Here is a 22,162-nt window from a genome sequence, read left to right on the forward strand (position 1 = left end):
GTTCCGCCAAGGTTCGGCCTCGTGGCGGCGGAGTCTCGTCCCGAAAGCTTGCTTATGATTTTTTCCTCGATGAAAGACTCCATATAGCAGAAGATGGGCATCGGAGGGCCACCAGGGGGCCCATGAGGCAGGGGCGCGCCCAGGGGGTAGGGCGCGCCCCCACCCTTGTGGCTGGTGGGTTGCCCCCATCTGGTACTTCTTGCGCTCAGTATTTTTTATATATTATGGAAATAACTTCCCTGAAGTTTCAGGACTTTTGGAGCTGTGCAGAATAGGTCTCTAATATTTGCTCCTCTTCCAGCCCAGAATTCCAGCTGCCGACATTCTCCCTCTTTATGTAAACCTTGTAAAATAAGAGAGAATAGGCATAAGTATTATGACATAATGTGTAATAATAGCCCATAATGCAATAAATATCGATATAAAAGCATGACGCAAAATGGACGTATCAGGGTGCGACATCAGAGGGAGGTGCACCAGGTGGGCACAACCCACTAGGGCACGCATGGGGGTCCTAGCGCGCCCAGGTGGGTTGTGCCCACCTGGTGCACCTCCCTCTGATGTTTATTGCATAAAATTTTCTCAAATATTCAGAAAAAATCATGTAAAATTTTCAGGGCATTCTGAGAACTTTTATTTTTGGGTCATTTTTTATTGCATGGGAAATTCATAAAACAGACAAAACATGGCATTTTATTTTATTTAATTAATAAAACAGAAAATAAAAAGTAAGGACAGAAGGTAGTGCTTACTAAATTCATCAACTTCACACCGTTCAAAAATGATCCATTAATAAGGTTGGTCAGGTCTTATTAACAACCACTTTCAATTAGCATGAAACCAAAGAACTTCCGTAAATCACTAAATTACCTCAATGGGGATATGCATTTCCCCAACAATAAGCATTTCATATTTCTCTTTGATAGTAGGTAGAGTTATTTGAAAACTTCCAATAGTGTTTGTCAGAGATTTTTTGATAACATTAATACCATTCACTTGGAATTGTTTCTTCGGAAAGTGCACCGTATGCTCATTACCATTAATATGAAAAGTGACCTTGCTTTTATTGCAATCAATAACAGCCCCAGCAGTATTCAAGAAGGGTCTACCAAGGATAATCAACATGTTGTCATCCTCGGGCATCTCAAGTATAACAAAGTCAGTCAAAATAGTAACATTAGCAATAACAACGGGAACATCCTCACAGATATGATGGGTATGGCATTTGATTTGTCAGCCATTTACGAAGATATTTCAGTAGTGTGAGTTTATTCAAGTCAAGTCTTTTATGTAAAGAGAAAGGCATAACACTAACACCAGCTCCTAAATCACACAAAGCAGTTTTCACATAATTCTTTTTGATATAGTAAGGTATAGTTGGTATTCCCGGATCTCCAAGTGTTTTAGGTACTCCATCTTTAAAAGTGTAATTAGCAAGCATAGTTGAGATTTCAGCTTCCGGTATTTTTCTCTTATTTGTGATGATGTCTTTCATATACCTTGCATATGGAGGCATTTTCAAGATATTAGTCAAGCGAGTACGCAAAAAGACTGGCCTTAGCATCTCATCAAAGCATTCAAATTCTTCATCATCTTTCCTTTTAGTTGACTTGGGTGGAAAAGACATAGGTTTTTGAACCCACAGTTCTCTTTCTTTACTATGTTTTCTAGCAACAAAGTCTCTTTTGTCATATCTTTTATTTTTAGGTTGTGGGTTATCAAGATCAACAGGTGGTTCTATCTCAACATCATTATCTGGTTCTTTATCATTGTTTGGTTGAGTGTCTTCATGAACCTCATCATTATCTTTTTCATTATCACTAGGTGAGTGTTCATTACCAGACTGAGTTTCAGCATTAGAGATAGAAGTTTCATTATCATTGTCAGGAGGTTTCTCTATTTCAGGTTCACTAGGAGCATGTGAAGTCCTATCATTCTTCCTTTTCTTTTTCTTTCTAGAAGAACTAGGTGCACTAGTGTTAGCTCTTTGTGAATCTTGTTCAATTCATTTTGGGTGTCCCTCAGGATAAAGTGGTTCCTGAGTTATTTTACCTCCTCTAGTTTCCACTCTAACAGCAAAGTCATGCATATTATGATTCATTTCATTAAGAAATTCTCTTTGTGATTTAGCAACTTGTTCTAGTTGAGTTTGAACCATAGAAGCATGTTTTCCAACACCTCTAACATCATTTGAGATTCTAAATAACAAGTCACTCAAGCGAGCAATCATATCAGAATTATATTTCAATTGTTTCATAACATTTGCATTGAAGTGATCTTGTTTTCTAATGTAGTTTTCAAACTCATAAAGGCATTGACTAGGATGCATGTTGTGAGGATTATCACTATCATTAAACTTCATAAGAGAATTTACCTCTACCACCTTAGGAAGTGGTGGCGTATTAAGCCCATGTATTTCTTCAATAGGAGGTAAATTTTTAACATCCTTAGCTTTAATACCTTTTTCCTTCATAGATTTCTTTGCCTCTTGCATATCTTCAGGACTGAGATATAATATACCCCTCCTCTTTGGAGTGGGTTTAGACGGTGGTTCAGGAAGAGTCCAATCATCATGGGTTTTCAATATATTATTCAATAATTCCTTAGCTTGTCCAATAGTCCATTCCCTAAAAACACAACCAACACAACTATCTAGGAAGTCCCTAGAAGCATCGGTTAGTCCATTATAGAAGATATCAAGTATTTCATTTTTCTTAAGAGGATGATCAGGCAAAGTATTAAGTAACTGGCAAAGCCTCCCCCAAGCTTGTGGAGACTTTCTTCTTTAGTTTGAGCAAAGTTAAATATTTCCTGTAAGGCAGCTTGTTTCTTATGAGCAGGAAAATATTTTTCAAAGAAGTAATAAATCATATCCCGGGGACTATGCACACACCCAGGAGCAAGAGTATTGTACCAAGATTTAACATCACCCTTTAGTGAGAAAGGAAATAATTTGAGAATAAAGAAGTGGCGAGTTTTCTCATCATGAGTAAAAAGGGTGGCTATGTCATTCAACATGGTAAGATGTGCCACAACAGTTTCAGTTTCATAACCATGGAAAGAATCAGATTCAACCAAAGTGATTAACTCTAGGTCAATAGAGAATTCATAATACTTATCATCAATAAAGATAGGTGAAGTAGCAAACTTAGGATCACACTTCATTCTAGCATTCAGAGATTTTTCTTTATACTTGTGTAGTAATTTCTCTAGATCATCTCTATCATTGCAAGCAAGAATATCTCTAGTTGTTTCTTCACTCATGACATAACCTTCCAGTACCTTAGGCAATTCATATCTAGGAAAGCTAGTCCTAGCAGATGTTTCAGGATATTCAGTTTCAAGCTCATCATCAGATTCAACAACATCATGTTGTATAACTCTAGCAATTTGTTTATCAAGAAATTCACCAAGTGGCACATCATCATTATCAAGTAAGGTACTAGCATCATCATAAGCATCATTCATAGTAGAAGTAGCATCATCAATAACTTGCGACATATCAGAATTAATAGCATGTGGTGGTGTTGCAAGTTTATTCATAACAGAAGGTGAATCTAAAGCAGAACTGGATGGCAGTTCCTTACCTCCCCTCGTCCTTGAGGGAAATATCTTAGTCTTAGGATCCTTCAAATTCTTCGTAGTGATAATATGATAATAATACCAAGGTGGCTCAACAGATATAGCTATGCTCCCCGGCAACGGCGCCAGAAAAAGGTCTTGATAACCCACAAGTATAGGGGATCGCAACAGTTTTCGAGGGTAGAGTATTCAACCCAAATTTATAGATTCGACACAAGGGGAGCCAAAGAATATTTGAAGGTATTAGCAGCTGAGTTGTCAATTCAACCACACCTGGAGATTAATTATCTGTAGCAAAGTGATCAGTAGCACAGTAATATGATAGTTTTGATAGTAGTGACATCAGCAATGGTAATAGCAACAGTGATAGCAGTAATTTTTTAGCAAGTGTAACAGTGATGATAGAAGTAGTAACTTAGCAGAAACAATATGGAAAAGTTCGTAGGCATTGGATCGATGACTTGTTGGATGATATTCATCATGTGACAGTTATAACCTAGGGCTATTCGGCACTAGCTCCTGTTCATCGATATAATGTAGGCATGTATTCCGTAAATAGTCATACGTGCTTTATTAAAAGAACTTGCATGACATATTTTGTCCTACCCTCCCGTGGCAGCGGGGTCCATATTGGAAACTAAGGGATATTAAGGCCTCCTTTTAACAGAGAACCGGAACAAAGAATTAACACATAGTGAATACATGAACTCCTCAAACTACAGTCATCACTGGGAGTGGGACCGGTTGTTGTCACTCCGGGGTTGCCGGATCATAACACGTAGTAGGTGACTATAACTTGCAAGATCAGATCTAGAACATGGATATAATGATGATAACATAGATGGTTCAGATCTGAAATCATGGCACCCAGGCCGAAAGTGACAAGCATTAAGCATGGCAAAGTCATAGCAACATCAATCTAGGAACATAGTGGATACAAGGGATCAAGCCCTAACAAAACTAACTCGATTACATGATGAATCTCATCCAACTCCTCACCGACCAGTGAGCCTACGGAGGAATTACTCACTCTCGGTGGGGAGCATCATGGAATTGGCAATGGAGATGGGTTGGTGATGACGAAGAACGAAGACCCCCCTCTCTGGAGCCCCAAACGGACTCCAGATATGCTCTCCTGAGGAAGAACAGGGCTTGGTGGCGGCTCCATCTCGTGGATCGTGATAATTCTTTCTCCCCGTTTTTTCTCCAAAAATAGAAATTTATAGTGTCAGGGTTGAGGTCTGCGGGGCCACCAGGTGGGTACAACCCACCTGGGCATGCTAGGAGAGGGGGGCGTGCCCTGGTGGGATGTGCCCACCCAGGGGCCCCTCTTCGGTAGGTCTTGGATCCAGAAATTCTCATTTATTATATAAAAAATCCTTGTGAAGTTTCGTTCCATTCCGAGAACTTTTATTTCTGCACAAAAACAACACCATGGTAGTTCTGCTGAAAACAGCGTCAGTCCAGGGTTAGTTTCATTCAAATCATGCAAATTAGAGTCCAAAACAAGAGGAAAAGCGTGAGAAAAGTAGAGACATTGGAGACGTATCAACAACCCCTTTAATACGTTAGGTTGCGATTATTTGTTACTTGTCTGCAGGTGCAGTTTACATAGTGTTGCTTGGTTCTCCTATTGGTTCAATACCTTGGTCTCATCACTGAGGGAAATACCTACAGTTGCTGCTGCATCATCCCTTCCTCTTTGGGGAAATACCGACGTAGTTCTAGCAGACATCAGACACCCAGGCACAAAAGCACTTTCCTCTTCACAAATAAGGGGATGATACCTTTCAACCTATTCACGCGCACTTTTGTAGCAATCTTATATAACGCATAACACAGACTGACCGGTCTAAACTGAGAGAACAACTCCGGTGAGTTAGTCTTAGGAATCATGACAATGACTGTGTCATTAAACGCGACCAGAGCAGCCACTCCACTCAAGAAATCCTGCACCACCTAGCACACATCCCCTCCTACCTGGACCCAGTGGCGTTGATAGAATAGATCCGGCAGACCATCTGGTCCAGGCGCCTTTGTTGGACCTATCTAAAAGAGCGCCACTCTAATTTTCTCATCGATAATGGGAGATGTGAGTGTTGCATTCATCTCTGGCATGACAACATTCTCAATATGTTGGAGTAGATCATTGGCCCCGGCCGATCCATCTAATGAGAAAAGTGCCTCATAAAAGTGTGCAGCCATCTCTCTCATCTGTTCATCTATTGTACATCTAGTTCCATCTTCCCTCTGAAGAACTTTAACCGTATTTTTCCTTTTATGGTGCGAGGCTCGGTTCTGAAAGTATTTTGTATTTTGCTCGCCCACACTCAACCAGTCCACACTCAACCTCTGGTTCTACATTATTTCTTCCGGCGTATAGATTTGTTTGAGTTGTTCCTCGATCTCACGGACCTCCAGTGAGCAACAAGAGACAAGGGCTCTCGCTTTTGCATAAGCTAGCTGATACGTCTCCGTCGTATCTACTTTTCCAAATACTTTTGCCCTTGTTTTGGACTCTAACTTGCATGATTTGAATAGAACTAACCCGGGCTGACGCTGTTTTCAGTAGAATTGCCATGGTGTTATTTTTGTGCAGAAATAAAAGTTCTCGGAATGACCTAAAAATCAATAGAGAATTATTTTGGAATATATAAAAAATACTGGAAGAAAGATCCATGTCAGGGGCCCACACCCTGTCCACGAGGGTGGGGGGCGCGCCCTACCCCCTGGGCGCGCCCCCTGCCTCGTGGACCCCCTGATGCTCCACCGACCTCAACCTTGACTCCATATATTCAATTTCGGGGAGAAAAAAAATCAGAGAGAAGGATTCATCGCATTTTACGATACGGAGCCGCCGCCAAGCCCTAAACTCTCTCGGGAGGGCTGATCTGGAGTCCGTTCGGGGCTCCGGAGAGGGGAATCCGTCGCCATCGTCATCATCAACCTTCCTCCATCACCAATTTCATGATGCTCACCGCCGTGCATGAGTAATTCCATCATAGGCTTGCTGGACGGTGATGGGTTGGATGAGATTTATCATGTAATTGAGTTAGTTTTGTTAGGGTTTGATCCCTAGTGTCCAATATGTTCTGAGATTGATGTTGTTATGAATTTGCTATGCTTAATGCTTGTCACTAGGGCCCGAGTGCCATGATTTCAGATCTGAACCTATTATGTTTTCATCAATATATGAGAGTTCTTGATCCTATCTTGCAAGTCTATAGTCACCTATTGTGCATTATGATCTGTTAACCCCAAAGTGACAATAATCGGGATACTTACCGGTGATGACCGTAGTTTGAGGAGTTCATGTATTCACTATGTGTTAATGCTTTGGTCTGGTACTCTATTAAAAGGAGGCCTAAATATCCCTTAGTTTCCAATAGGACCCCGCTGCCACGGGGGGGGGGGGGGTAGGACAAAAGATGCCATGCGAGTTCTTTTCCATAAACACGTATGACTATATTCGGAATACATGCCTACATTACATTGATGAACTGGAGCTAGTTCTGTGTCACCCTAGGTTATGACTGTTACATGACCGATCGCATCCGGCATAATTCTCCATCACCGATCCAATGCCTACAAGCTTTTCCATATATTGTTCTTCGCTTATTTACTTTTCCGTTGCTACTGTTACAATCACTGCAAAACCCCAAAATATTACTTTTGCTACCATTACCTTTTGCTATCGTTACCACTACTATCATATTACTTTTCTACTAAATTCTTTGCTGCAGATATTAAGTTTCTAGGTGTGGTTGAATTGACAACTCAGCTGCTAATACTTGAGAATATTCTTTGGCTCCCCTTGTGTCGAATCAATAAATTTGGGTTGAATACTCTACCCTCGAAACTGTTGTGATCCCCTATACTTGTGGGTTATCAAGAACATTTTCTGGCGCCGTTGCCAGGGAGCATAGCTCTATTCTTTGAGTCACTTGGGATTTATATCTGCTTATCATTATGAAGAACTTGAAAGATCAAAGAACCAAGATTTTTCCCTCAACTACGAGGGAAGGTAAGGAGCTGCCATCTACCTCTGCACTTGATTCACCTTCTGTTCTGAGTAAGCTTGCGACACCTAAACCTGCTTCTGCTATTAATTCTGATATGTCACATGTTATTGATGATGCCACTTCTGCTATGCATGATACTTATGATGAAACTACTTCTATGCTTGATACTACTGTGCCACTTGGTGAATTTTTTGATGAACAACTTGCTAGGGCTAGAGAGAATGAAATTATTGAAACTGATAATATTGATAATGAAGATTCTCCCCTAGATATGAATTGCCTGTTGTTCCTGAGGGTTATGTTATGGATGAAGAAACTGCCAGAGACTTTCTTGCCTGCAATGATAGAAGTGATCTTAGGAAACTATTAGCTAAGCTAAAAGAAAAATCTCTGAATGCTAGAATGAAATATGATATTGCTTATGCTACTTCACCTATCTTTATTACTGATAAGGATTATGATTTCTCTATCGATCCTGAGTTAATTACTTTGGTTGAATCTGATCCTTTCTATGGCTATGAATCTGAAACTGTTGTGGCACATCTTACTAAATCAAATGATATAGCTACCCTGTTTACTAATGATGAGAAAACTCGCTACTATTATATCCTTAAATTATTTCCGTTCTCATTAAAGGGTGATGCTAAGATATGGTTTAATTCTCTTGATCCTGGTTGTGTGCGTAGTCCCCATGATATGATTTACTACTTCTCTACTAAATATTTCCCCGCTCATAAGAAACAAGCTGCTTTAAGGGAAATATATAATTTTGTGCAAATTGAAGAAGAGAGTCTCCCACAATCTTGGGGAAGGATTCTCCAATTACTTAATGTTTTGCCTGATCATCCTCTCAAGAAAAACGAAATACTTGATATCTTTTATAATGGACTAACTGATGCTTCCAGAGATTACCTATATAGTTGTGATGGTTGTGTTTTCAGGGAAAGAACTATTGATCAAGCTGAAATTATATTGAATAATATGCTGACTAATTAAAATAATTGGACACTTCCTGAACCAACTCCTAAGCCAACTCCGAAGAAAAGGGGTATTCTATTTCTCAGTCCCGAAGATATGCAAGAGGCAAAGAAATCTATGAAAGAAAAAGGTATAAAAGCTGAAGATGTTAAGAATTTACCTCATGTTGAAGAAATACATGGTTTAATTCATCACCTATTGAAGAAACACACGGTCTCGATAACCCGACACATGTAGTAAAGGTAAATTCTCTCTATAGATATGATAAAGCTGAAATCCCTCCTGCTAAGTTTGCTAGCCAATGTGTGGATGAATTTGATAACTTTATGGTTAAACAAGAATATTTCAATGCTTATGTTGGTAGACAATTGAAACGTAACGCTTATATGATTGAACACTTGAGTGATTATATGGCTAATGTTAAAGGTGAACTTAAACTTATTAGTAAACATGCTTCTATGGTTACCACTCAACTAGAATAAGTACTTAAAGCTCAGAATGATTTGCTCAATGAATTGAATACTAAAAATAATGACTTTGGTGTTAGAGTTGCAACTAGAGGAGGTAAAGTGACTCAGGAACCTTTGTATCCTGAGGGCCACCCTAAGAGAATTGAGTAGGATTCTCAGAGAAATAACGCGGATGCACCTAGTCCTTCTAAGAGGAAGAAAAAGAAAAATGATAGGACTTTGAATGCTTATAGTGAACCTGTTGTAGATACACACGAGAATCCCAATGATATTTCTGTCTCTGATGCTGAAACACAATATGGTAATGAACATGAACCTAGTGATAATGTTAATAATGATGTTCATGTTGATGCTCAACCTAGTAATGATAATGATGTAGAGATTGAACCTATTGTTGATCTTGATAACCCACAATCAAAGAATCAACGATATGATAAGAGAGACTTTGTTGCTAGAGAACCATGGGTTCAGAAACCCATGCCTTTTCCTCCTAAACCATCCAAGAAAAAGGATGATGAGGATTTTGAGCGCTTTGCTGAAATGATTAGACCTATCTTTTTGCGTATGCGTTTGACTGATATGCTTAAAATGAATCCTTATGATAAATATATGAAAGATATTGTTACAAATAAGATAAAGATACCGGAAGCTGAAATTTCCACCATGCTTGCTAATTACACTTTTAAGGGTGGAATACCAAAGAAACTTGGAGATCCAGGAGTACCAACTATACCATGCTCCATTAAAAGAAACTATGTTAAAACTGCTTTATGTGATCTTGGAGCCGGTGTTAGTGTTATGCCTCTCTCTTTATATCATAGACTTGATTTGAATAAGTTGACACCTACTGAAATATCTTTGCAAATGAATGATAAATCAACTGCTATACCTGTCGGTATTTGTGAGGATGTGCCTGTTGTGGTTGCAAACGTTACTATTTTAACAAACTTTGTTATTCTTGATATTCCTGAGGACGATAGTATGTCTATTATTCTTGCAAGACCCTTTTTGAATACTGCAGGGGCTGTTATTGATTGCACCAAAGGCAATGTCACTTTTCATGTTAATGGTAAGGAGCATACGGTACACTTTCCAAGGAAACAACCTCAAGTCCACAGTATCAATTCTATTGGAAAAATTTCAACAATTACTATTGGAGGTTTTGAATTTCCTCTTCCTACTGTCAAGAAGAAATATGATATTCTTATTGTTGGGGATGTGCATATCCCCGTTGAGGTAACCTAGTGTTATTCGAAAATTCTCCGGTTTCATGTTATTCGAAATGAGTTTGTTAACAAGACCTGATCATCCTTATAGTGGATTCCTTTTGATGAGCATGAGATGGATGAATTTATAAAACACAAGTCTCTGTACCCTCCTTTTACTTTCTGTTATTTATTAAAGCAAAAATAGAATTTTTTGTGTCAGTTTTCTGAATTATCCATGCAATAAAAAATACCCCGAAAATAAAAGTTCTCCAAAATGTACTGAAATTTAAATATGATTTTTCTAGAATATTTGAGAATATCTGGCATTGAGGACACACCAGGGGGAGAAAGCACCTGGCCACGAGGGTCCAGGGCGCGCCCACCCCCTGGGCGCCCCCTGCCTCGTGGGCCCATGGTGGCTCCCCTCCACTTATTCCAGTTACCACACACTCCTTCTTCCTCCCAAAAAAATAATCAACCAGCTCAAGCACGAGTTCTAGCTCATCTTGCTTCCATTTTCGATCTCCTAGCTCAAAGATCCATTCACAAAACTGCTTTGGGGGGATTGTTCTTTGGTATGTGACTCCTCCAATGGTCCAATTAGTTTTTGTTCTAGTGCTTTACTCATTGCAAATTTTTGCTGCTTAGGTGACCTTGTTCTTGAGCTTTCATGTCAAATTTATATGGTCAAAAGTAGTTTTAATGCATGATATTGCCTCTAGGCACTTGTAGGAGTAGTTGCTATCAATTTTGTTGAGTTTGGTTCACTTTTACTAAAAATTTCAGAAATTTTTCAGAGGAAGAAATATGTTTAGGAAAATGTACCAAGGTGGTTCTTCAAGGAAGCAAGGACCCAGACCCGCAATACGCGATGCGGACGAGAAACCACCAAGAGAAGCTCAAGTGCGGCCTTGTGAATGACCATCAGGCGATTTCATGGTCCGAGCAGGAATTAAGGAGGAATTTGATGCATATGTGCGCAATGCCGATCTTGAGAGCTTCGAGGTAGATAAGTGTCGTCAATACCTCTATTTAACTGATTCATTTGTCAGAAGGTTTAAATTTTCATCATCACACAATTCTCAAACTTTCCTGTTTGATCTTTATGATAAATCTTATACCATGGACATAGAAGATTTTAACACTGCTTGTAAACTCCCACAGTAGGGTACTGTTAGTGAACCACGCAGATCTGAATTTAGAGATTTTCTTGCTAGTATTACAGTGAGGGAATCTAGAGATGTAACACAAGCCACCATAGGGAGCATTCATTTTCCTGCTATACATTATTTTTATCTCTTCATAGGAAGGTGCATAAACGGTAAAGATGAAGCATGTCACATGTGTGTACCTGATCTTAGCGTTCTCAGGAGCGTTGTTTTAGGAGATAAACAATACAACTTGGGGGCTATTGTTGCACGTAGGTTGCATAATAATCGTATTCATGGAGATTTCTTTGGTGGAATTTATGCAACTCGTATAGCTAACTTTCTTGAGATACCCATACTTGGAGATGATATTGAGTTGCCTCCTTCTTATCTAGATTATGATGTTATGGTTCGTCATCAGTTTGTTGAGAGGAACGATCAGTTCCTCCAGTACCGACTAATCTTTGACAGACGATGAACCTATCATGTCGCTCTCCCTGCTCCTACTTTCTTTGACTTTCAGGCAAAGGGGAGATATGTTATAACCAGGGAGGAGGCGACCGAGTATGAGAGGAGGGCGGAGACAGATCGCCTCCAAGCTGCAACTCATCAGGCAATTGCCGCTGCATCTCAGTACGACCCCAGCTACAACTTTGGATATCCTCCAGGCCAGCCGTGGCCATAGACCAACTTAGGCCAAAAGCCTAAGCTTGGGGGAGTACGTATTTCTCACCGACATTACATTCCTGTTCACACACTCATGCTAGTTGTCGGTGCTCATATTTTTCATTGTAATATCCATGCTAGTTTATTTCCCTTTTTATGCTTGCTTCTTGTGTGTTTGAAAAACCTTAGAAAACAAAAAAAAAATCAGTTGTAGCTTTTAGTTAGTTACTTTCATGCTGTAGTAGTAGTTATTAAAAAGAAAACCCAAAAAGATTTCGCGTTCTTCTTTTGCTTGTTGGGAGCTTTCCCGTGTAAATAGTTTTATTTTTTTTCTTGTTCTTTGGGGGTCGAGAGGAGAAGACCATAATGAAAATGTTGAGTGGCTCTTATATGCATTAATGTTGATCTAACAAAGAGCCCATATTACCTTGTCTTCTCTCTTGAATTGAATGCTTGCAGATTCTAACTTAGTCCAATGCACGTGCACTATTATTATTATCCACACTATTCAGTAGTGCAAGTGAAACGCAATAATGATGATTATATGATGAACTTATTGAGATGAGAAAAGATGGTATGAACTCGACCTCTCTTGTTTTTGTAAATATGATTAGTTCATCATTCCTGATTCAGCCTATTATGAAAGAAACATGTTTGCAATGAAAGTTAGAGATTGTAGTTGCTTATGCCATGCTTAATTAGCTAGGAGCTTATAATGGTTTACCTTGCGTGCCAACATGCTATTAAGATGGTTGTGATGTGGTATGATAGGGTGGTATCCTCTTTTGAACGATTCGAGTGGCTTGACTTGGCACATGTTCACGCATCTAGTTGAAACAAAATCAACATAGCCTCTACGATATTTATGTTCATGGTGCATTATATCCTACTCATGCTTGCATTCGGTGTTGATTAATTTTAATCCATGTTCATGACTGTTGTCGCTCTCTAGCTGGTCGCTTCCCAGTCTTTTTCTAGCCTACACTTGTACTAAGCGGGAATACTGCTTGTGCATCCAATTCCATAAACCCCAAAGTTGTTCCATATGAGTCCACCATACCTACCTATATACGGTATCTACCTGCCGTTCCAAGTAAATTTGTATGTGCTAAACTCTAAACCTTCAAATAAACATTCTGTTTTGTATGCTCGAATAGCTCATGTATCAACTAGGGCTATCTGTATCTTCCATGCTAGGCGGGTTATTCTCAAGAGGAGTGGACCCCGCTCCTCACTCACGAGAAAATGGCTGGTCACCGGGATGCCCAGTCCCATGCTTTATGCAAATCAAATCAAAATAACTGCAAACAAAACTCCCCTGGGACTTTTGTTAGTTGGAGGCGTTCGTTGTTTCGAGCAAGCCATGGATTGATGCTTGTTGGTGGAGGGGGAGTATAAACTTTACCATTCTGTTTGGGAACCGCCTATAATGTGTGTAGCATGGAAGATATCGAGATCTCTCGGTTGTTATGTTGACAATGAAAGTATACCGCTCAAAATATTATTCATATCTATTTCAAAACCGAGCTTTGGCACCTCTACAAATCCCTGCTTCCCTCTGCGAAGGGCCTATCTATTTAATTTTATGTTGAGTCATCATCCTCTTATTAAAAAGCACCAGTTAGAGAGCACCACTGTCATTTGCATCCATTACTGTTAGTTTACATTGAGTATGACTTGACTGGATCTCTTTTACCATGAATTACAATGTCTAGTCGGTCCTTGATCTTTAAAGGTGCTCTGCATTTATGTTTTGCGGTCTCAGAAAGGGCTAGCGAGATACCATCTTGTTATATCACATCATGATTGTTTTGAGAAAGTGGTGTCATCCGAGATTTATTATTATTGCTCGCTAGTTGATTATGCCATTGATATGAGTAAACATGAGACCTAAGTGTTATTGTGAATATGGTTAGTTCATAATCTTTTCTGAAAACTTGAATGCTGCCTTTACATATTTATAACAACAAGAGCAAACAAAGTTTGTAATTTTTTTTCTTTATCACTTTCAGTTTATCAACTGAATTGCTTGAGGAAAAGCAAAGGTTTAAGCTTGGGGGAGTTGATACATCTCCGTCGTATCTACTTTTCCAAACACTTTTGCCCTTGTTTTGGACTCTAACTTGCATGATTTGAATGGAACTAACCCGGACTGACGCTATTTTCAGCAAAATTGCCATGGTGTTATTTTTGTGCAGAAATAAAAGTTCTCGGAATGACCTGAAAATCAACAGAGAATTATTTTGGAATATATAAAAAATACTGGAAGAAAGATCCACATCAGGGGGGCCACACCCTGTCCACGAGGGTGGGGGCGCGCCCCCTGCCTCATGGGCCCCCTGATGCTCCACCGACCTCAACCTTGACTCCATATATTCACTTTCTGGGAGAAAAAAATCAGAGAGAAGGATTCATCGCGTTTTACGATACGGAGCCACCGCCAAGGCCTAAACTCTCTCGGGAGGGCTGATTTGGAGTCCGTTCGGGGCTCCGGAGAGGGGAATCCGTCGGCATCATCATCATCAACCTTCCTCCATCACCAATTTCATGATACTCACCGCCGTGCGTGAGTAATTCCATCATAGGCTTGCTGGACGGTGATGGTTTGGATGAGATTTATCATGTAATTGAGTTAGTTTTGTTAGGGTTTGATCCCTAGTGTCCACTATGTTCTGAGATTGATGTTGCTATGACTTTGCTATGCTTAATACTTGTCACTAGGGTCCGAGTGCCATGATTTCAGATTTGAACCTATTATGTTTTCATCAATATATGAGAGTTCTTTATCCTATCTTGCAAGTCTATAGTCACGTATTATGCGTTATGATCCGTTAACCCCGGAGTGACAATAATCAGGATACTTACCGATGATGACCGTAGTTTGAGGAGTTCATATATTCACTATGTGTTAATGCTTTGGTCTAGTACTCTATTAAAAGGAGGCCTTAATATCCCTTAGTTTCCAATAGGACCCCGCTGCCACGGGACGGTAGGAGAAAAGATGTCATGCAAGTTCTTTTCCATAAGCACGTATGACTATATTCAGAATACACGCCTACATTACATTGATGAACTGGAGCTAGTTCTGTGTCACCCTAGGTTATGACTGTTACATGATCGATCGCATCCGGCATAATTATCCATCACTGATCCAATGCCTACGAGCTTTTCCATATATTGTTCTTCGCTTATTTACTTTTCCGCTGCTACTGTTACAATCACTACAAAACCCAAAAATATTACTTTTGCTACCATTACCTTTTTGTATCGTTACCACTACTATCATATTACTTTGCTACTAAATAATTTGCTGCAGATATTAAGTTTCCAGGTGTGGTTGAATTGACAACTCAGCTGCTAATACTTGAGAATATACTTTGGCTCCCCTTGTGTCGAATCAATAAATTTGGGTTGAACACTACCCTCGAAAACTGTTGCGATCCCCTATACTTGTGGGTTATCACTAGCCAGTTGTTCAACTTGGCGATGGTTCTTCTAATATAGCCAAAGACTTCTCTCGCCCAATGTTGCATGGAACCTGAAGTGCAGCGGAACTTCTGCCACACCGCAGCTAGACCCATGCCTCTTCGAACATTGCTTGATAGCTCTCATGGTGCGTCCACACTTCTTCGTATCAAAAAGGTCTATCCCCAGGTCCCTTATGGCGTGGAGCCGACTCCAGTGCCCGAACCAGAATTGCTTGGTGGTCTGACTCCTCTGTCATAATATGCTCAACTGATGTCTTCGGGAAGAGCTGCAAAAAATTGCCGTGCACGTGGCCTGGTCCAACTGAACCTGGATGTTCTCTGTTCTGTCACGTTTGTTATCCCATGTATATTGATAGCTCGTAAACCCCAAGTCTGCCATTCCGCAGTTGGTGAGACAGTCACGAAAATATTCCATTTGCAAGAAAGGTCTAGGGTTACCACCTATCTGGCCCGACTGAAACAGAGCCTCGTTATAGTCTCCCAAGCATATCCACAAAAGATCATCTTGAGCCTGCAGATATGTAATGACATCCCATGATTTTTTCCACAACTCCGTGCGGGGTTCTCCATAGAATCCAATGATTCTACAGGTCTTCCCCTCACAGACCACCTCTACATTGATGAAATACTGGCACCATGGATGCAGTGTAACTTGCAAGTGATCTCTCACCACAATGCTAGACCACCACTCTTTCCTGCACAATCCACTGCCACACCATAGTTAAAACCCAAACTCCACTTAAGTCTCTCCATTGCTCTCGCCTTGTTCTTTGTCTCGCAAAGAAAAAGCACCGTTGGGTTGTAGGACCATATCAGGTCTCTAAGTTTGCTAACTGTCGAGTCCAACCCCAAACATCGACAGTTCTAGGCTATTAGATTCACTGCGACCAGCGGCCCCGGCTCTCGGGGTCCACCAATTTATCCTTGCTCTCCGATAACCGTTCATACACTGACGTTGTCTTTCACCTATTGTCACGTATGAATCCATCATGCACAATCTGTCTCTCTGGATCATCCTTTGCCACCCACAGCTACTTCGGCCTCCTCTTCCTGTTCACATCCCAAAGCGATAACTATCACTTGGGTGCATTGATCTGTGATCTAGCCGAGTCTTCTTCACATAATAGCATCTTTTCCTGTCCCTTGAGCCATACAGCCGTGAACCAGTGTCCACGTCTGTCCATTTGCCCTTCTCCTCAAGAGCTGCGTGTGATGAATGAACGTCATCGTTGCCCTTCCTCTCCCAATTTTCCTGTGGACCCCCTATACCTCTGATCCTCAGCGAGCTTGCTACGTAGTTCCTTATCACGGTGGTTCTCCAGATCATCTCTCGAATCCCTTTCTCTTAGGCCAGCATAATATTTTCTAGTCTTCCCCGGGCTTTGCTCCTCCGTTTTTCTGTCTCTGGACTTGACGCCAGTGCGCGAGCCAACACACCTAGAAAACTCAGCTTGAAGATTCATTTTGTTGGGCCCTCGGATGACCATGTTTACTCATCTCGTTGTCCCCAGTCTTTCTACTCCCAAAACTGTTGTTGTTGCTAACCGTAGCCCCCTGAGACCCTTCCCTTGACAACCCAGTTTTTCCTGAAGACGTCCAGATCCAGCCACCCCATTGTTGTGAAGAATCCACCGAAGGGTCAGACACCCCATCCACATGCACTAGTCGCCCACATTCGAAGCAGAAGTGGGGCACCTTCTCATAATTGAAATCATACCAAGTGCCTTGCTTGTCATCTAGTGAGGATTTCAAATAAAAGCCTCTCACTAGAGGATCATAGACTGAAATTGTGGCTCGAACCCTGAGTTGGTTCCCTCTAGAAAATCCCTCCTTGTCCACATCCACCCGGATGACTTTTCCCATCCAATTCCCTAGAGCTTTGCCTAGTTCTTCCATGCACTTATCAGGGCGTAGAACATGCACCTGAAACCACACATCAATCTTATCAAACATCATCTCCAAGGGCCTTGTTTCTGAAGGAAATATGCCCTAGAGGCAATAATAAAGTTGTTATTTATATTTCCTTATATCATGATAAATGTTTATTATTCATGCTAGAATTGTATTAACCGGAAACTTGATACATGTGTGAATACATAGATAAACAAAGTGTCCCTAGTATGCCTCTACTTAACTAGCTCGTTAATCAAAGATGGTTAAGTTTCCTGACCATAGACATGTGTTGTCATTTGATGAACATGATCACATCATTAGAGAATGATGTGATGGACAAGACCCATCTATTAGCTTAGCATAATGATCATTTAGTTTTATTGCTATTGCTTTCTTCATGACTTATACATGTTCCTCTGACTATGAGATTATGCAACTCCCGAATGCCGGAGGAACACCTTGTGTGCTATCAAATGTCACAACGTAACTGGATGATTATAAAGATTCCCTATAGGTGTATCCAATGGTGTTTGTTGTGTTGGCATAGATCAAGATTAGGATTTGTCACTCCGAATATCAGAGAGGTATCTCTGGGCCCTCTCGGTAATGCACATCACTATGAGCCTTGCAAGCAATGTGACTAATGAGTTACTTACGGGATGATGCATTACAGAATGAGTAAAGAGACTTGACGGTAACGAGATTGAACTAGGTATGATGATACCGACGATCAAATCTCGGGCAAGAAACATACCGATGACAAAGGGAATAACGTATGTTGTTATGCGGTTTGACCGATAAAGATCTTCGTAGAATATGTAGGAGCCAATATGAGCATCCAGGCTCCGCTATTGGTTATTGACCGGAGATGTGTCTCGGTCATGTCTACATAGTTCTCGAACCCGTAGGGTCCGCACGCTTAACGTTCGATGACGATTTGTATTATGAATTATGTGATTTGATGACTGAAGTTTGCTCGGAGTCCCGGATGAGATTACGGACATGACGAGGAGTCGCTAAATGGTCGAGAGGTAAAGATTCATATATTGGAAGGTTGCATTCGGACATCAGAATGGTTCCGAGTGGTTCAGGCATTTTTCCAGAGTACTGGGAGGTTACGGGAACCCCCCGGGAGAAGTATTGGGCATATTGGGCCTTATTGTGGAGAGGAGAAAGGCCACATGAGAGGGGCACGCCCCCCTTTCCCAAACCGAAATGTACTAGGGGAGGGGGCCAGCCCCCTCTTTCCTTCCCCCCCTCTCTCTCCCTTCCCCTTTTCCCTCTGTGGTGGAAGGAAGGAGAGGGGGCCGAATCCTACTTGGATTAGGAGTCCATGTAGGACTCCTCCCTTATGGCGCGCCCCCTTAGGCCGGCCACCTCCTCCTCCCCCCCTTTATATATGGAGGTGGGGGCACCCCAAAGGCACAAGAGACATCTCTTAGCCGTTTGCGATGCCCCCTCCACAGTTTACCACCTCGATCATATCGTCACAGTGCTTAGGCGAATCCCTGCGCCAGTAACTTCATCATCACCGTCGCCACGCCGTCGTGCTGAGGAACTCTCCCTCGTCCTCAACTGGATCAAGAGCTCGAGGGACGTCGTCATGCTGAACTTGTGCAGAACACGGAGGTGCCGTACGTTCGGTGCTTGGATCGGTTGGATCATGAAGACGTTCGACTACATCAACCGCGTTACTAAATGCTTCCGCTTTCATTCTACGAGGGTACGTGGACACACTCTCCCCTCTCGTTGCTATGAATCTCCTAGATAGATCTTGTGTGATCATAGGATTTTTTTTGAAATACTGTGTTCCCCAACAGTGGCATCCGAGCCAGGTCTATGCATAGATGTTATATGCACGAGTAGAACACAAAGAGTTGTGGGCGATAATAGTCATACTACTTACGACCAACATCTTACTTTGATTCAGCGGTATTGTTGGATGAAGCGGCCCGGACCGACATTACATGACCGCGTTCATGAGAATGGTTCTACCGATGTGCTTTGCACACATGTGGCTGGCGGGTGTCTATTTCTCCAACTTTAGTTGAATCGAGTTTGACTACGACCGGTCCTTGTTGAAGGTTAAAATAGCACACTTGAAGAAAAATTGTTGTGGTTTTGATGCGTAGTTAAGAATGGTTCTTGCTAGAAGCCCATATCAACCACGTAAAACTTGTAATAACAAAGTAGAGGACGTCTAACTTGTTTTTGCAGGCCATGTTGTGATGTGATATGGTTAAGACATGCTGAGATATAAATTGTTGTATGAGATGATCATGTTTTGTAACAATTATCGGCAACTGTCAGGAGCCATATGGTTGTCGCTTTATTGTATGAAATGCAATCGCCATGTAATTGCTTTACTTTGTCACTAAGCGGTAGCGATAGTCGTAGAAGCAATAGTTGGCGACACGACAACGATGCTACGGTGGAGATCAAGGTGTCAAGCCGGCGACGATGGTGATCATGACAGTGCTTTGGAGATGGAGATCAAAGGCACAAGATGATGATGGACATATCATATCACTTATTTTGATTGCATGTGATGTTTATCCTTTATGCATCTTATTTTGCTTAGTACGGCGGTAGCATTATAAGATGATCCCTCACTAAATTTCAAGGTACAATTGTTCTCCTTGAGTATGCACCGTTGCTACAGTTCGTCGTGTCGAGACACCACGTGATGATCGGGTGTGATGAGCTCTACGTTTACATACAATGGGTGCAAGCCAGTTTTGCACGTGCAAAATACTTAGGTTAAACTTGACGAGCCTAGCATATGCAGATATGGCCTCGGAACACTGAGACCGAAAGGTTGAACGTGAATCATATAGTAGATATGATCAACATAGTGATGTTCACCATTGAAAACTACTCCATCTCACATGATGATCGGACATGGTTTAGTTGATATGGATCACGCGATCATTTAGATGACTAGAGAGATGTCTATCTAAGTGGGATTTCTTATGTAATATGATTAATTGAACTTCATTTTATCATGAACTTAGTCCTGATAGTATTTGCAAACTATGTTGTAGATCAATAGCTCACGTTATAGCTCCCCATTTATTTTTGTTATGTTCCTAGAGAAAAATAAGTTGAAACATGATAGTAGCAAGATGCGGACTGGATCTGTGATCTGAGGATTATTCTCATTGCTGCACAAAAGAATTATGTCCTTGATGCACCGCTAGGTGATGGACCTTTTGTAGGAGCAGATGCAGATGTTATGAACGTTTGGCAAGCTCGGTATGATGACTACTTGATGTTTAGTGTGCCATGTTTTGACTTAGATCCGGGACTTCAAAAACATTTTGAACGCCATGGAGCATCTAAGATGTTCCAAGAGCCGAAATTGGTATTTCAGACTCATGCCCAAGTCGAGAGGTATGAGACCTCTGACAAGTACTTTGCCTACAAGATGGAGGAGAATAGCTCAACCAGTGAGCATTGCTACCTCTTGAGCATGCGTTGGTTTTCCCTTGAAGAGGAAAGAGTGATGCAGCAAAGTAGCGTAAGTATTTCCCTCAGTTTTTGAGAACCAAGGTATCAATCCAGTAGGAGACTACACGCAAGTCCCTCGTACCTGCACAAACAAATAAGAACCTTGCAACCAACGCGATAAAGGGGTTGTCAATCCCTTCACGGCCACTTGCAAAAGTGAGATCTGATAAAGATAATAAGATAAATATTTTTGGTATTTTTGTTGTATAGATTGGAAAATAAAGATTGCAAAATAAAAGGCGGCAGAAATAGCAAGTAGATAGGAAAATAATATGATGGAAGATAGACCCGGGGGCCATAGGTTTCACTAGTGGCTTCTCTCGAGATAGCAAATTCTACGGTGGGTGAACAAATTACTGTCGAGCAATTGATAAAAAGCGCATAGTTATGAGAATATCTATGCATGATCATGTATATAGGCATCACGTCCGTGACAAGTAGACCGAAATGATTCTGCATCTACTACTATTACTCCACACATCGACCGCTATCCAGCATGCATCTAGAGTATTAAGTTCATAAGAACAGAGTAACACATTAGGCAAGATGACATGATGTAGAGGGATAAACTCAAGCAATATGATATAAACCCCATCTTTTTTATCCTCGATGGCGACAATACAATACGTGCCTTGCTTCCCCTGGTGTCACTGGGAAAGGACACCGCAAGATTGAACCCAAAGCTAAGCACTTCTCCCATTGCAAGAAAGATCAATCTAGTAGGCCAAACCAAACTGATAATTCGAAGAGACTTGCAAAGATATTAAATCATGCATAAAAGAATTCAGAGAAGAATCAAATATTGTTCATAGATAATCTTGATCATAAACCCACAATTCATCGGATCGACAAACACACCGCAAAAAGAATTACATCGAATAGATCTCCAAGAGAATCGAGGATAACTTTGTATTGTGATCCAAAGAGAGAGAATAAGCCATCTAGCTAATAACTATGGAACCGAAGTTCTGTGGTAAACTACTCACACATCATCGGAGAGGCTATGGTGTTGATGTAAAAGCCCTCTGTGATTGATTCCCCCTCCGGCGGAGTGCCGGAAAAGGCTCCAAGATGGGATCTCACGGGTACAGAAGGTTGCGGCAGTGGAAATAGGGTTTTGTGGTGCTCTCGGATGTTTTTGGGGTATATGAGTATATATAGGTGAAAGAAGTAGGTCGGTGGAGCCACGAGGGGCCC

The sequence above is a fragment of the Triticum dicoccoides genome, chromosome 3A, assembly GCF_002162155.2.
Source record: "Triticum dicoccoides isolate Atlit2015 ecotype Zavitan chromosome 3A, WEW_v2.0, whole genome shotgun sequence".
Classification (NCBI taxonomy): domain Eukaryota; kingdom Viridiplantae; phylum Streptophyta; class Magnoliopsida; order Poales; family Poaceae; genus Triticum; species Triticum dicoccoides.